Genomic DNA, 18,037 nt, shown 5'->3' on the forward strand with positions numbered 1-18,037 from the left:
GACAATATGACAGAAACCACTGGCTGTCCCCTTATAGAAGTAATTGTCCTGAGAGACGAACCTTTTATGTTTTTGCCTATTATTTCAGTTCTTTACAGGTGAGGGATTCTGGCTTTAAGGAGCCCCTTGTTTACAATAATCGTTAAATTTTTAAACAAGGGGGGATTTTCTCATATTTAATATTCACATCTACACATTTATATGTATGCATTATTTATACATATATGATATTTCCTCTAAGTTGTCGTTCTAGTGAAGGATAAAAACAAGAAGAATATCTCCAGATCAATTAATAACCAGAACAGTGAAGGTTGGGTAACGGAAACCTGAAAGAACGTATATGAAAATAGTACCTTAGGCAAAATAGTTCCTAAATATAAATGAAAAAACCGGATGTTATTTTCGTTATACATGAGGCTAGTTTGGCATATAGAAATACTACATTACTAGCACACAAAAAATGCATACCCGTATTTGTGTAACATTCTTTGGCAGTTAGTAAGTTGATCATTGTTAAATACATACATTTCTAGATTTTTGTTAACAGGTTCCGTGTTGTAATGATTAGCACTCTGGACTCTGATTCCAGCGATCCGAGTTCAAATTTCGGTGGAACCTAAGCTTTTTCTGCCATATAAGTAATATTTGTATAACCTTAAACGGAAAGTTCAATAAACATAGGCCTGAACTAGTTCAGTGACGGGGCTATAATTCGCAAAGGCGAAATATGAAAAGAGACGGATAGCTTAACATGATTAAGTCACATTTACTTATCTATCATATTGGTATAAAATTGACATCACCATATCACCATATACGTTAGCGTCACGTGTAGAGCATAGATTTTCGCGGCTATTACACTCATATGAGTTGTGAAAACACCAATATCTAATACATGAAATATGTTATAAAGTAAAGAATCATAAAGCCAATTAATTAATTGAAAAAGAAAAAAAGAACTGAAAACGGAATGATGAAGACTACATAAATTTGTTCATTAAGGAAACGTGAATCTCAAAAATTACAAAGTTAGTCAAGTTCCACCGAGATTTGAACTCGGATCGCTGGATTCAAAGTCTAGAGTGCTTCTTTTCTCTTGATAAAATTTTATTGAAATAAAACATATAAAAAGAATAATCAGGCTATACTCCTGAAAATTCACATTATTGCAATATAAGCATATAAGATTGCAACTTCAAAGATATGTAATAGATTCACAATAAATAACACTTGATGGTAATCACATTAGAAATCAATTTGAATGTGATTGTCTCTGATAACTAATACTGGATTAATTTCACTATAATAGTACTTTTCAAATAGTTGTAACGCATTGTTGCGTTTATAATGTTCATAGGCATAGTTCACATTTTTTACAAAAGTAGATTTAAACTATTGTTCTATGTCGATAATCTTATTTTCTAACATTGCAATATTTCGTCTTTTTACAATACAAAATCTTCTAATTGCTAATATATTATTAACAAAATAGTAACTAATATATTTATTCTGTTTTGTCAAACCAAAATAACACATGATCTCAACACTAAGGTCATTTAAAAAACTGTCTGGACTATCATACAAAATGTTGTGTAAAAAATTCTTTACAAAATCATAGAAGCGAGTTAATATCGTACACTCAATAATCAGGTGATTTAAACTCTCAGGTAGAGTTGAGCAAATAGGACAAAATAAGTCTTTTGTAATCAGGCATTTAAATAGCCGTTCTTTTGTAAATATGACACAATGAAAACATTTAAGTATTAGATACAATACAAAGGTAACAAACAAACAGGCCGGTAACAACCGCTGCCGGATAGTTTTTCTGCACGAGTAGTCAGGTCAATCTCCGAGGCGATAGCCGAGGACCTTGACCTGACTACAAGTGCAGAAAAACTATACGGCAGTTTGTTTCCGGCCTGTTTTTTTGTTACCTTTGTTTTGTATCTGACTTGTACGACGTTTCAAGAAAGAAGTAGTACATTTTGCATTTAGAAGAGGTAGCAAAATTAAACAGATTAGAAACGTAATTGGCCATATACCAGTTAATGCAAGTTACAGTTAAAACAAACTTTTTTTCATTTCCCTTCAGCCGAGAGTTTTTTCTTAAGAAATTCAAGAATCTAATAATTTTATAAAAAGGACCATGTCATGCGAAAGATGAATGTTGTAAACATTTGAGACTTTTTAAAATGCAAATTTGCAAGTAAGTTATACATGAAAAAGTTTCCAGAGGTAAGCAAGCTAACATTTGATTCTTATTTTGGGGAGAAACGGAAAGGGGGGGGGGGGGGGTAAAATAAAATTTAGAATAAACTGGCTTGATCCTTTTTGTCGAAAAAAAATGCAGGATGTGGCATTCCATTCCCCCTTTAAAAAATAATAAAAATCGTACATTTGCTTCCAAATACATGAATTCAATATATATGAATTCAATAACAATATAAATGCATAAAAAAAAGAATTTCCTATTTCATTAGTGAATGAAATGTTATTAAAAATGGATTTGTCTTGTTATTAGATATATATAGGCATATATTTTGGATTTGTTTTAAAAATGTCATGCTTGTAGGTTTTTATATATGTCTCTAATAGTGTTGGTCAGGATTTATTAAACACGTGTCACAATATGATCCAATCGCAGCTTACCGTCCAAAATTGGTGACATAAGTTGAATGATTTTCTTCAAGATTTGCTGCCTATTTGAACATGTATTACACGGACACTTTTTTATCTATAGGATCAATCGTGCATTGGTGAGTTGATAGGGATTTTATCTTTTGATTAGATTTGATTTTTTATATATATTTCCTGTCTTTTTTATTGAAATATAATCGTCGGTACCAGCATTTCTTTACTTTCAGCATTGTCCAGAATACTATTCATGTCCATAAATTGAAAAAAAAAATCAGAAAATCAGGAATCAGAACATTATTTTGTCAATATATTTTTTTCTCATAAAATTGGGGATCAGAATATTTTTAGGAAGTTAAATGGTCAATCTTAGTGTACTGACATGAATAGTAATATACTGGAATTGTTTGAAAAAAAAATAGTAATTGATGCCAACGTAAATATTTTAATAAAAAAAGACAGGAAATATGTCGGTGAAACAAAAAGTTCAAATCTAATTGAAATTTAAAGTGCCCATGAACCCACTGATCATGCACGAGTGATTCTATTCATAAAAAGTGTCCCTGTAACAACTAAAAAGTGTCCGTGTATCATCTAAAAAGTGTCCGTGTAACACCCGTTGATGTACTGTTTTTCTATAGCTCTGCTGGGGTCAAAGTCGTACAAATGCCATCTCGCGACAACCGCTTTGTAAAAAAGGAAAATTCGTGATTTTCTGGACCTTTCTCAGGTCAAAATCTGTGTACATTAAACGCCATCGTGATACAGATTTAGGTTCTGTAATAGTTATACACCGAGGGATAGGTGTGTCTGGATAAGAAACCCCGACGACCGAAGGCCGGAGCGGTTTCTTATCCAGACACGCCGTATCCCGAGGTGTATAACTAACTTACACCCAATGCTAAACCCTATATTTGTTAACATTGATTATTAAATGAAAAAGAATGGATAGCATATTTATTGACAAAATTGAACCATGAATTATAAGAAAATGTTGTTTTTTTTTACATGAAACCCCACTAGTGACCTTACTTTGGCTATGTTCTTTCAAACTTTGACAAGTGAGTAGATTTTACAAATGTCAAAGTTGCTGTTTTGCATATTCCCGTTAAATCCTGGTGCTAATATGGATCAGAAGTTCAAGGTTGACCGTTTCGTGCATTCTTATCACAAAAAAAATACATCATGCTCCTTGCATGCAGTTGTCAATATTGACGGGTATAAGACGGACGACATTTTGAGTCAAGAGTTGGATTTGGTAGAAGAGACTAAAGATAAAGGCAATATTATAATCCAAAGTACTTATATATGTATCAGTTTAATGAAGGTAATCATAAATGTATTTTTTATGTTACGGTTTTATAAAAAGAAAAGCCCCCCCCCCCCCCTCACTTTTCGAAAATAAATAAACATTCATATTCGGACACACTGACGGATAGGTGTGTCTGATTAGAAACCCGAAGACCGGGATCCAGGGAGGGGGGGGGGGGGGGTCCGGGAGTTAGAATTCCTGTTTTTTTTTTTTTTTTAAGATCAATGCTTTAGAATAGAGACATATGACTGGGATCAAAAATTTTACCTTCAACCTTCAAGCAAAGGAGTATTTAGGGAGCAACCATTTTAGGTTTCGTGGGGGGGGGGGGGGGGGGGGGTATGGTTTTTTGTCGGAGTCAGAATTTTTTTTTTTTGTCGCAAATCGCGAACAATTTTATTTAGGTTTTAAACGCTATCAATCAAATTATTTTCCCTTGAAGGATTTTTTTAATTCAAAATAGATACTTAATCTTTTTTTCGCTATTGGAATTTCCTAAAATGTGTTTTTTAATATCTTGAAACAACTTGTAGTGAACACTATTAGTAATTTTTTATGTTCATGCTATTTAAAAAATAATCAATTTCTATGAATAACAATGGACTTTGTTTTCGGGATGTAGAAGCACCCTGTGGTCAAAATCCATTGTTATTCGTAACAATAGATCTATTAAATTTACACTTGTTTCAGAAATAGAAACTATAAAGTATAACAATGGAACTGGGGTGTAACTAGAAAGCTTTGATACAAGCATTTGATAAAAGACGCTCATAGTGGATGAAAGTGAACACATTTTGACGCCATCTTTAATCATAGGATTTAACACTGGAGTTTTACTAACATGCACAGTTGCTTCAACTAATACTTTATACTCCTCAGGTATTGTTTGTAACACATTTCTAACTGCATGTAGAATTTTTTTTTCTGAAACTTCCGGAAATTTTTCTAATACAATCTCTTGAATATAACTTTCTTGTAAGAAGCCTGGTTTACATTCATATTCGATATCTTTGATTTTTACATATACCTACTTCAATAAATGTTTTAATATATACTGGAACATTTTATTACAATTTGTAATATTTGGATTTAAAAATAGCGGTATATCAAACACATTTTCTGAATTAACTTCAATACCTACATTTTCACAAATGTTTTGCCATGACAAAATCATACTCTGATACAATTCTGGTAATACATCTATTTTCCTGTTTCGAAGATCATAGAATAAAAGTTCAATTCTAAGATCACATTTTCAAACTTAGAAAAGAAATAAACATGATAAAGACAAGTTTGTTTCCATATAGCACAATAATTTTCATCAAACAATCTACTGAAATATTATAATCTAAAAGCAAAATGTTCTACATAATATCAGGGAAATTCAATCCTCGATCAATTACTTTATTAATAAAGACACCAAATGCGACAAGAAGGGTTTTATTATTCCATAAAAATTCTAAACATTTATTTTTTATAAGTATACAATACTTTTCAGGTATATTTACAACCATTAAGGTATACCATAGTTTACTCATAAGTAAGGTACTAATAACACTTACTCTTTAATTGAAGAGTTAAATGCCTCATTTTCCAAAACTTCAGCATTTTTGCAATAGATTGTACTTTGCTTTCCCAATTCAAATTTTCACAAAGAATTTTATTTTTTTTCCAACCCATATTCTTAACAACTGTAAAACTTCATCACATTCTTTAATTTACCAAATTTTTAAATCATTTGCACAAAATTGCATAAATGACATTTGAAGGTCAACATACAGTTTTCAGTAATAGCCATGTGTTTATACACATTATACCAAGCTCTTAATCGTCCAATGTAGTCTGATCAAGTACCAAGTTATTGAGAATACTGAATTAGATGTAATTACTTTTCTTTATAGGTCTCTTCAAAAACTCAACACAACCAGTGCACTATGTCTGTGTGTCTTTACGTCCATGGTGCTTTGTAGTCTCTAATGCCGCTACCGGAACATGCTTGGTATCACCACGTAGGATATATACGTGCCTTATTCTCTTTGCTTAATGAAAGATCATTGCTTTTGAAAAGGCATTAAAATGCACGGTACAAAACTTCCCTGAGCACAAGGTCGCATTTAACCTATTCCTCTAAAACATTTTTTTTCTAAGGTAGAACTCATTTGTAATTTCTCAGGTGTTTCCGTAGGTTATAAACCGGAGTAAATCCTTTACCATATACATCACTAAATATGGTATAACTCAAGTGTTTGTATTCACGTGTTTCCGTAGTTTATTAACCGTAAACGGTTAACCTGAGTAAATCATTTTACCACATACATCCCTAAATAAGGTATAACTCAAGTGTGTGTTCTGAAGTGTTTCCGTAGGTTATAAACATGAGTTAATCCATTACCACATACATCACTAAATAAGGTATAACTCCAGTGTGTTTTCTCAAGTGTTTCGGTGGGTTATCAACCGTAAACCGGAGTAAATCGTTTACCACATACATCCCTAAGGTATAACTCAAGCGTGTGTTCGCAAGTGTTTCGGTGGGTTATCAACCGTAAACCTGAGTAAATCGTTTACCACATACATCACTAAGGTATAACTCAAGCGTGTGTTCTCAAGTGTTTCCGTAGGTTATAAACCGGAGTAAATCCTTTACCATATACATCACTAAATACGGTATTACTCAAGTATTTCCGTAGGTTAAAAACTGCAAACCTAAGTAAATCCGTTACCACATACATAACATCTATAAAGTTTACATCAATGCGTGTTCTAATGTGTGCTATATGTACATTGGATGTGTACTGATTGATATGTTAGTCTTAGATGCCTGATTTTTGTATTAATTGTTATTGGCGTTGAATTAGCTGTCAGTATCTTCAAGTACTCTCAGATCTGTACTTAGTGTCTTTTTTGTTGTAGGGTAGTTTAAATACCCTGCCACGTCTGTGTTTTTGTTAAATGTTTTTCTGCTTTATATCGACCTGATGAGTTAAGCCCTTTTCAAATGATTCTTATAGTTTTTTCTTATGTTGTACTGTTACACCAATGTCTCGGGTTAAGGCGAGTGTTTGGCGCCAACAAACAGTTTAACCCCGCCATATTCTATATGTGCCTGTAATTGAGTGGCTGCCGTTTATTTCTGTTTCTCATATTTGTTTTTCGTTTATTGATTTGTGTAGTTTGTTCTTGTGTTGAGCCGTTGCACAATTGTCCATGGCCAAGGTTAGGGGAGGGTTGGTGCTAGCAAACATGTTTAACCCCGCCACATTCTGTATGCTTGTCTCAAGTCAGGAGCCTATAATTCAGTGATTGTCGTTTGTTACTGTATATTATATTTTTTTTCGGTCATTTCGTTGTTTTGTACATAAACATGACAAATCAGGCTGTTAGTTTTCTCGTTTGAATTGTTTTACATAAAATTTGTCATTTCGGGGCCTTTTATAGCTGACTATGCGGTATGGGTCTTGCTCATTGTTGAAAGCCATACAGTGACCTATACTTGTTAACTACTTTCAAAATTTGTCATTTGGTCTCTGGCGGAGAGTTGTCTCATCGGCAATCATACGACATCTTCTTATTTTTATATTGTATTGATTGACTCACATTAAATTTATTACCACAGACATCACACTTATAAATGTATAATGTACGTCACTTATGTGTGTTCCAATGCGTGATTGTCTCTGTAATGACGAATTCTGGCCAAGCCCTTTATTACATTATAAGGTTGATCATCAGTGTGTTCCCATATATATGTTTCAGTAAGGACGAATTCTGACCAAACCTTTCAGCATGATAACAACAATATAAGGTTTAACATCAGTGTGTTCCCATATGTCTCAGTAAGAACGAATTCTGAGCAAACTCTTAACCATGTAATATGATAACCACATTATAAAGTTTATCATCAGTGTGTTCCCATATGTCTCAGTAAGAACAAATTATGACCAAACTCTTTACCATGTAATATGATAACCACAATATAAAGTTTATCATCAATATGTTCCCATATGTCTTAGTAAAGACGAATTATGGCTAAACCCTTTCACATGATAACCACAATATAAGGTTTATCATCAGTGTGTTCCCATATGTCTCAGTAAGAACGAATTCTGAACAAACTCTTTACCATGTAATATGATAACCACATTATAAAGTTTATCATCAATGTGTTCCCATATGTCTTAGTAAAGACGAATTATGGCAAAATTTTTAGCTTGATAACCACATTTTAAGGTTATCGTCAGTTTTTGTTCTGATGTATTGTTTTAAGTTTCAACGAAAACTGAAAACCTTTAATACATATATATGTACATCACATTTATAAGGTAGGCCATTGACGTCATAAGTGTGTGTTCTCATCTAAGCTTTAAAGTTCTTACTCGGACTAAACCGTTCACTACAAACATCACATTTATAAGGTAGGCCATTGACGTCATAAGTGTGTGTTCTCATCTGAGCTCTTTAAGTTCTTACTCGGACTAAACTGTTCACTACAAACATCAGATTTATAAGGTAGGCCATTGTAGAAAGTAAAGAAAATGTCCGATTTTCCCGATTTTTTTAGTTTTGCGCCCCATGTATAATCGTATGCACAGGTAATTTCATTATGACATCAGAAAGTAAACAAAAATGTCGGACTCCAGTGTTCAAGGATTAAATGATTATTCTAATGACGGTAAGAATTGGGTTTTTTTGTTGGTTTTCAAAGTATCATACAAATTAAACATATTTTACTGGTCGTTCATCTCATTGAAAAATGTATATTAAACTTCTTTCTTCCATTTTTTTATTAATTCGATTATTTATTAAAACACAATTTTAATGATAAAACACAGAACAGGTGCGGACAAAGGGATCGTAGATAGTTTACGTCCACCCGTTTTGATCGCAAAAAGATTCGTGTTTTTTTCACAAATTTTTGTAGCCGATATTTATTCTTTTTTTTTCTATGTTTACCCCCCCCCCCCCCCCCCCCCCCTTTACTATTTTTTAAATCGATATTTAATTGAAATTTTGCAAAGGAAATGGTACTACATTTATTTTTTTTCAGAACTGAAAGAAGAAACTTTTAGTAATTTTCCAAAATTAAGGGAACTCCTATATAGTTTGAAAAGGGTTTCGTAAGATGTGGTACACATCATGATTTATTTCTTTTTATTATAAAAAGAAAACAAATGAAAATCTTGACCATTTACGTTTTTCAGTTTCCTAAATATTTCAGAGGCGGGTACCTTTCAAAAAAGGATGGAGCTTCAGCCATGGAATAACATTAAAATGAATATGTTATACCATAACTAAGCTTCGCCATCTTTCCTTTGGATTCTAGTTGAGTTGCATATTTAATTGGCAAAGTATGGTACAACATAAAATTTCAGATAATATACCATGGTTTTCCCTCAACACACTTTTTAAGCAAATTATTTCATTAAAACATCAAAGGAAAAAATACAATTTATGTTACAAACATATATTAGACCGTTAGTTTTCTTGTTTGAATGGTTTCACACTAATATTTTGGGTGCCCTTTCTAGCTTCAATGCTGTTATGTGTGAGCCAAGGATCCGAATTGAAGGCCGTACTTTACCCTATAATGGTTTACTATTACAAATTTTGACTTTGATGGAGAGTTGTCTCATTGGCACTCATATCACATCTTCTTATATCTATGAACCCTCCAGACCTTCTGCTATCTGAATATATAAAGCTTTATACAAGTAGATTACACCGCCGATAGATTCTAATTCCTAAGGCTTGCAATCTGCGACTAAGTGAAACAAAAATATCAAAACACTTCAACATTTGCTCCACGAAACCTCTTTCTAAATTATTAACATCTATTTTATCAGCAACCAAAGCCGGGCTCCAAAGTTATTGTGAAACTGCCTATTCTAGAGGTGGCGTGAATCAATTGTGGATACTAAAAAATTCCAAAGATCTTTTAGAGTACATATAATCTAAGACTCTCTCATCTTGCAATAGTATTAAAACATTTGAATTTTCTACACTTTACACAAGTATTCCCCATTCCAAACTAAAAGACAAATTGAAAGAGTTGGTATTACTTTGTTTCATTAAAAAGAATGGCGAACGTTGATACAAGTATCTTGTCTTGGGGAGGGATAAATCCTACTTTGTAAAGAATCACTCTGATTCAAACAAAAAATTCTCTGAAACTGACATTATAAAGATGCTTAATTTCTTGATTGACAACATACTTGTTACGTTTGGAGGACGTGTTTTTCAACAGACTGTCGGAATTCCAATGGGAACCAATTGTGCCCCTCTTCTTGCCGACTTGTTTCTTTATTATTATGAGGCTGACTTCATACAGGAGCTTCTTAGGAAGAGAGATAAGAAGTTACCAATATCCTTTAACTCTACGTTCCGCTATATAGATGATGTTCTCTCACTAAATAATACAAAATTTGGTGACTATGTTGAACGAATCTATCCCATCGAACTAGAGATAAAGGATACTACAGATACAGTTAAGTCTGCCTCCTATCTTGACTTACATCTAGAAATTGACAATGAGGGTCGGTTGAAAACAAAACTTTACGACAAAAGAGATGATTTCAGCTTCCCAATTGTGAACTTTCCATTTCTATGTAGCAACATTCCAGCAGCGCCTGCATACGGAGTATATATCTCCCAATTGATACGATATTCCCGGGCTTGTGTTTCCTATCATGATTTCCTTGATAGAGGATTGCTGATCACAAGGAAGCTATTAAACCAAGAGTTCCAAATGGTGAAGTTGAAGTCATCCCGTCGTAAATTTTATGGACGCCATCACGAGTTGGTTGACCGTTATGGAATAACCGTTTCACAGATGATATCGGATATGTTCCTTATGTCGTAACTACAATACCCTTCCCTTTTCACGAATGTGACTTACCGAATTAGACTATTTACCGGATTTGTAATAACATAAGCAACTCGACGGGTGCCACATGTGGAGCAGGATCTGCTTACCCTTCCGGAGCACCTGAGATCACCCCCAGTTTTTGGTGGGGTTCGTGTTGCTTAGTCTTTAGTTTTCTATGTTGTGTCATCTGTACTATTATTTGTCTGTTTGTCTTTTTATTTTTGGCCATGACGTTGTCAGTTTGTTTTCGATCTATGAGTTTGACTGTCCCTCTGGTATCTTTCGTCCCTCTTTTGTGGACATGATAGTCAGCCAGTGAGGTATTGAACACCGAGTCTCCCTCGATGGAACCGATAATAGGGGGATGTCATGTGCTGTCTTGTGTGTTTAATATTTAATTGTATGTAAATGTCATGATGATTTATTGTCTAGATAGTATGGAACGCCAATAGTGTGCATAATAAGACAGTTTTGGCATTCCATTATTTGGAATTATTCCTTTGAATCTGTTATGGAATAAAACCACGACTTCATAGCTCCATTTATGTCTATGTTAAATTCAGCAATATCGAGCATTCATACAGCTATTTTGTCTCAAGTTCAAAAAGTCATGTTATGTCAAAGCTTTATCTTACGTTATCGTGACTTGTGCTCGGAAAACTTCAACATACCTTTGATTGCATATTTAAAGCATGATTTAGAGCGTACTGTTTCCCCGAAGTTTAGAAGTATAAAAAGATACTTTTGATCCTAACAGCAGGTCGAAGATGCTCTTATGCTACATGTAGTATCTTAATTTCATACTTTCAGAAATTTTCCACAGGGGATGTAGTGATTCCAAATCCATAAGCTCTCATCTCACATCAAAATTACACAAATATTTTACTGACTGACAAAATTAAAGCTAGGTGTAGGAACTATTTTGTTTAAATATTTACCAGGACTATTTTCTCCTGTTTTTTATTCAGTCTGTGTAAAATGTCAATTTTGTCAAAGTGTTCTCATGCATGTCATGTGTCTCAGTAAATAATCGATTTATCAATTTGACTAAACCCTTTACATGTTTACAGAAATGTTCTCGTGTGTCTCTGTAAATTGAATACAAGTTATCATCACATAGACAAGAAAAGAGGTGTGATTACACATGAGACAACTCTCCATCAGAGATCAAATGTATATTGCACTATAATATGCCAGCTTTAGCTGGCACTTATGGTAGAAGCATCGTTTTGGAATAAAGAACGATAACTCTCTCTACACGACCCATCTGAAAAGTTTCGTCACTCTCGTTAAATCTCGTACGCTTATTTTTTTTAATGGCTGCCGAGTTTATCGTTTCATCGCGATCTTGAAAAAACGGTACAGAACGGAACAATTTCGATGTTAAATACGACATGAATTTTTATTTCAATAATTGTTTACAAAAACAAGAACTAAGAAATTTTGGCAACTTGTGTCATCATTTTTTCCAAGCACTATTGCTGTCTGGAACAGTCTCCCAGAAGCTATCTGCATGTCACCCTCCCTAAAATCCTTCAAAGGTGGTATCTCCGCCTTAACATTTGGAGGATCCTGTCTGGCTAATTATAAAAAAGAAGATGTGGTATGATTGCCAATGAGACAACTGTCCACAAGAGACTAAATTAACACAGACATTAACAACTATAGGTCACCGAACGGCCTTCAACAATGAGCAAAGCCCATACCACATAGTCAGCTATAAAAGGCCCCGATATGACAATGTAAAACAATTCAAACGAGAAAACTAACGGCCTTATTTATATAAAAAAAATGAACGAAAAACAAATATGTAACACATAAACAAACGACAACCACTGAATTACAGGCTCCTTACTTGGGACAGGCACATACATAAATAATGTGGCGGGGTTAAACATGTTAGCGGGATCCCAACCCTCCCCTAACCTGGGACAGTGGTATAACAGTACAACATAAGAACGAACTATAAAAATCAGTTGAAAAAGGCTTAACTTATCAGATGGACAAAAATACATGTGGACGTGGCCGGGTACTTGTACATCCCGACAACAAAAAGACACTAGGAACAGATCTGAGAGTACTCGCTGTTATCTGACAGCTAGTTCAAAGCCACTAACAACTAATAAAAAAATCATGCATCTAAGACTAACCTATCAATCCGTACACATCCAACATCCAATGGATTTAGTGTAAAGACGTCATAAACAGTCAGAGAAAAACATGACCTAGTGCAATGCCAAGTTACAGGTATCGACAGATTGTAAATCCATGAATGTATACACGTGTATATGTATATAACATACTTGTAATATTTAGTTTGCTTTTAATTAACTGATAACAAAATCAATATTTATACCAATAAAAACAATATTCAATGATCTTATTACAGTGTTGAATTGGTAACCTTTTAGAATAAGTTTGTTTAAAGGAGCAATAAGTTTACAAGGATCATTTCTAAATTTCCGGGCACGGTTGACAACATTTCCGTAAAAATGAGGATGTGCTATCCCGTTTGAAATAAGTTTTCTACAAGTACAACCAAACTTCAAAACCAAATCTTTATATCTATGGAAAAATTTAGTAAAGGTTTTAAGTAATTTATGGTAACGATATCCCTGGTTTATTAATTTACCAGTAATACATACTAGACTCAAGCTGGCAGCCACTTTTAGCAGCCAATCAAGATAGCAGCCACTTTTTTCCAGCAGCCAATTTTGATGATATGTATAAAAATCAAAAAACTGTAACTTGAAAGACTCAAACGTTCCAAATATCTCAAAATCTTAGTTAAATGTAATTTAACAGCGAAATTTGACAATTTCACGGCTTGTAGTCATTCTCAAAGGATTTCAGTCCGTTCTAAATACAAATAATGAAAGCAGTCACTTTTTTGTTGGCTGTTGTAAGGAATCGTGTTATATATATAATTCCAACCAATTTGGAATGAATAAACAAGATGCAATGCACAATAGAAAAGTTACATACATGCTTTCCATAAACTCGGCATCCTCAAATATCAAGTATTTTCGCGGAAATCATTTTTAATATTTATTTTTGTACATATGAAATGAAAACATTTTGATGTACTTGTAATTGTTATCTTTATTTTAATGTGAACAAGTAATTTCACAAAACCCCTGCGTGGACTATTTTGTACGGCATGCATCATAACCAACTCATTGAATTAAAACTGAAATTTTCCTTGTCAAATGTGCCAGTACAAATAATTGACATATAGCTAAAACTGTGGTTAGACGGGCCCGGATCCCAGAAAAATATTAAAGCGGGGAATAACCTAGGTCAACACCTTTAAAATGAGCTAGGTCTGGTTCGGAACTTTGCCGTAGGGAGTTGCCGAGGAGTACCGAAAGCATGTGTAGTTAATACGAAAAGTACGTATAGGGACAACTTTGAACCCCTGTTGTGGCCAGACGTATTTCTTTCTATAACAACAACTTTGAAAATCTACAAATACCGAATGGTCCTAACTCCCAAAAAAACCTTCCAGTGGGCCCTTCCCTAAGTTATTACGGTTACCTTTCATTTGAGCCATGTCCGATAGCGAACTTTGCCGTTCGAAGCTGGCGAGGCTTACCGAAAGAGTTTAAGGTGGAGACGTATTTTTTCTATTTCAACAACTTTGGAAATCTACATAAACCGAATGGGCCTAACTCCCAAAAAAACCATCCAGTGGGCCCTTCCCTAAGTAATTACCTTTCAATTGAGCCATGTCCGGTAGGGAACTTTGCCGTACGAAGCTGGCGGGGCTTACCGAAAGAGTTTAAGGTGGAGACGTATTTTTTTCTATAACAACAACTTTGAAAATCTACAAATACCGAATGGGCCTAACTCCCAAAAAAACCTTCCAGTGGGCCCTTTCATAAGTTAATACCTTTTATTTGAGCCATGTCCGGTAGCGAACTTTGCCGTACGAAGAAAAAAATACGTCTGGCCACCACAGGGGTTCAAAGTTGTCCCTATACGTACTTTTCGTATTAACTACACATGCTTTCGGTACTTCTCGGCAACTCCCTACGGCAAAGTTCCGAACCAGACCTAGCTCATTTTAAAGATGCTGACCTAGGTTATTCCCCGCTTTAATATTTTTCTGGGATCCGGGCCCGTCTAACCACAGTTTTAGCTATATGTCAATTATTTGTACTGGCACATTTGACAAGGAAAATTTCAGTTTTAATTCAATGAGTTGGTTATGATGCATGCCGTACAAAATAGTCCACGCAGGGGTTTTGTGAAAATACTTGTTCACATTAAAGTATAGATAATCATTACAAGTACATCAAAATGTTTTCATTTCATATGCACAAAAATAAATATTAAAAATGATTTCAGCGAAAATACTTGATAATTGAGGATGCCGAGTTTATGGAAAGCATGTATGTAACTTTTCTATTGTGCATTGCATCGTTGTCATTCATTCCAAATTGGTTAGAATTATATATATAACACGATTCCTTACAACTGCCAACAAAAAAGTGACTGCTATCATTATTGGTATTTAGAACGGACTGAAATTCTTTGAGAATGACTACAAGCCGTGAAATTGTCAAATTTCGCTGTTAAATTACATTTAACTAAGATTTTGAGATATTTGGAACGTTTGAGTCTTTCATATGGCAAAATCAAAGGTACTTGATTGGCTGCTAAAAGTGGCTGCCAGCTTGAGTCTAGTGTAATACATAGATTGCGTTCGTTAAAATAAAAAACGTCACAACAGACACGGGCATTGCGAACGAGCTGTGAAATATAAACACCGTAAGATGGTGCCAAAGGAACATCACAATCTAAAAATGGAAAATTAACAATAGGGAACGAAAAATCGTCCCTTTTGTCGTACATAGCTCCTTATTTTATATGATAGTCTCAGTCTGACAAAAATGTTGAAAATGTGTACATGTACGTTTAATTTTTTTCTAGGTTCTCTTGCATGTCATGCATGTGAAAGCAGTACCTTTTCGGTCACTAGTTATGTGTTGCGTCTAAATATGAATTGTAACACTTTTTAGTGACTGGCCAGGTCAAACAAATGCTTCTCAAGAAACATGAAGAAAAAGAAGACAACTTGGAACAGCACCAGCCATGCAAGACTATGTATGAATAAAAACTCAAATCAGAATAGCATGGACGATATGTTATTTGGTATCTTTCGTCCCTATTTTAGTTATACGTCTTTATAAATAGTAAGGAAATCTATCAATAATTCTTCAGATAACGCAATTTTATTAGGTTTATCATACATTTTCTATTCAAATTTTCACACAATCAGGGAATCATTTAAAAGGGCTAAACTAAGTTTTTATTACTGAAATATCTCGTGGGTTTCTGTGAAAAAAGGCATGCGCAACTTTGTGAATTAAAGGTTAAAAATATCCTTTTGCGGTGCACTGGCGTGTCAATTGTAAACTGACCCAGTATATTTTCTTAATCATGACCAGTCCACTGATACTTACGTCAACATTATCAAGGAGTACACATCACAGGAAAAATGTACTAATTACAGGTAAAATAACTTACACGCCCTGTTTCGTTTGTATAATCTCCTGTGATATCAGTATTTGATGCAAAAATTATGGAAAAAACAACCCAAAAATGTTGTTTATGACAACTGACTCCTAATCTGTTGGTACCATAACCCCCAAAATCAATTCTTACCTTCCTTTTCTGTATTGAACCTTCTGGTAGAATTTTATACATTTGTCATAGAGGTCCATTCACTTAAACTAAAGTTATTGGCCGCAAACCTAATATGTCTTTGGACAACAACAGCGACATGATAGCATTACTCGAAAGCAAATTTTTTACATTATTCTCCATTTCCATTCTCAATTTTATTTTGACATCAACTTGAAAAGAAAGCTTATAACACAAAATGCAAGAATTGATTTAAAGCTGTCTCTGAATTAGTACATGTACATTACATTGACGTAGAAACCCACAAACAGAAGATGATCAGGAATACATTTATTCTGCTGAGCAGCGTTATCCCCTCAAATTTTAAATAGCATCCATGAAAATCGACAAAAAAAAAGTTAATAAATTTATGGATTGTATAACAGTATTCATATTTTTTGAAATTTAACAAATGTCATAATGTTTTTGTCATGTTGTTATTAATGTTATGCTTTTTTGTTTGAGTCAGATTTTTTTACATGCGAAGCGCTTCCAATGTTATCAATCAAAATTAGATAGTCAAAATATAACACTAGAAGATACTAGTATGTGGAAAATCTGGATTCAGAATAATTTGTTTGCTCCTCTGCTTGAACAGAATATTTTTTTTCATCAATTTGGGAATCAGAATATTTTTTTTGAAAAAAATACTAGTCCAAAAACTTTTGTTGTCTAGGAATGCTATATTAAATTTTTCCATTGTCAGACGTCTCCTGCGATGTTGCAAAGAAAAAAAAATAATAATGACGTCTAGGTAGGCTATTTTAAATTTTAGCTGTTGATGCCTTCCTGCGACCTATCAAATAAAACAGACGTCATAATTATTTGGACAAGAAAATTACCATACCCCCCCTCCTCCCTTTTGAAGTTAAATGATCGTTCCATAAACATTTTTCATCTGAACTTATTATTTTATTTTAGACAAAAACTATTGGCATTATGTAGGACATTCACCCTTCACAGGCATGAAATGTTTGCCACTGGACGTTAAGCAACCAACAATCAATCAATATATAGGACAAAGTCTTGGTATAAAGCTGGCATTTAAGGTAGCGCCTTCCTCATATTAGGTTATCGTACGACCTTCAACGATGAGCAAAACACAAACTGCATAGCAAGCTTTAGCATGTTTAGAGAACCCGGAATGACAAAGTATAAAACACTTGTGTAAAACATTTCAAAAGAGAAAACTAACGCACTTATTTTATATTATACTGATTATTACAAAACAGTCAACGAAAAACAAATATAAATGCAGCAATAATTGACAACTACATGTATCTACATGTAATTACTGTGTCTCATGTAAATCTGTAAATTACGAAGACGAATTAAATCATTACCACATACATCAGTCATGGGGGTTTTCAGTTTTCACCTGTATTTGTTCTCATGTGTCTTTGTAAATTTCCAAGCCGACTTAACCCTTTACAACATTCATCACAGTTATTAGGTTCATCACCTGTATGCGTTCTCATGTGTATTTTTAAATGACCATGCTGAATAAACCCCTTGCCACATATATAACATTCACAAGG

Source organism: Mytilus californianus, unplaced genomic scaffold (genome assembly GCF_021869535.1).
Source record: "Mytilus californianus isolate M0D057914Y unplaced genomic scaffold, xbMytCali1.0.p SCAF_39, whole genome shotgun sequence".
In the NCBI taxonomy this organism is placed as follows: Eukaryota; Metazoa; Mollusca; class Bivalvia; order Mytilida; family Mytilidae; genus Mytilus; species Mytilus californianus.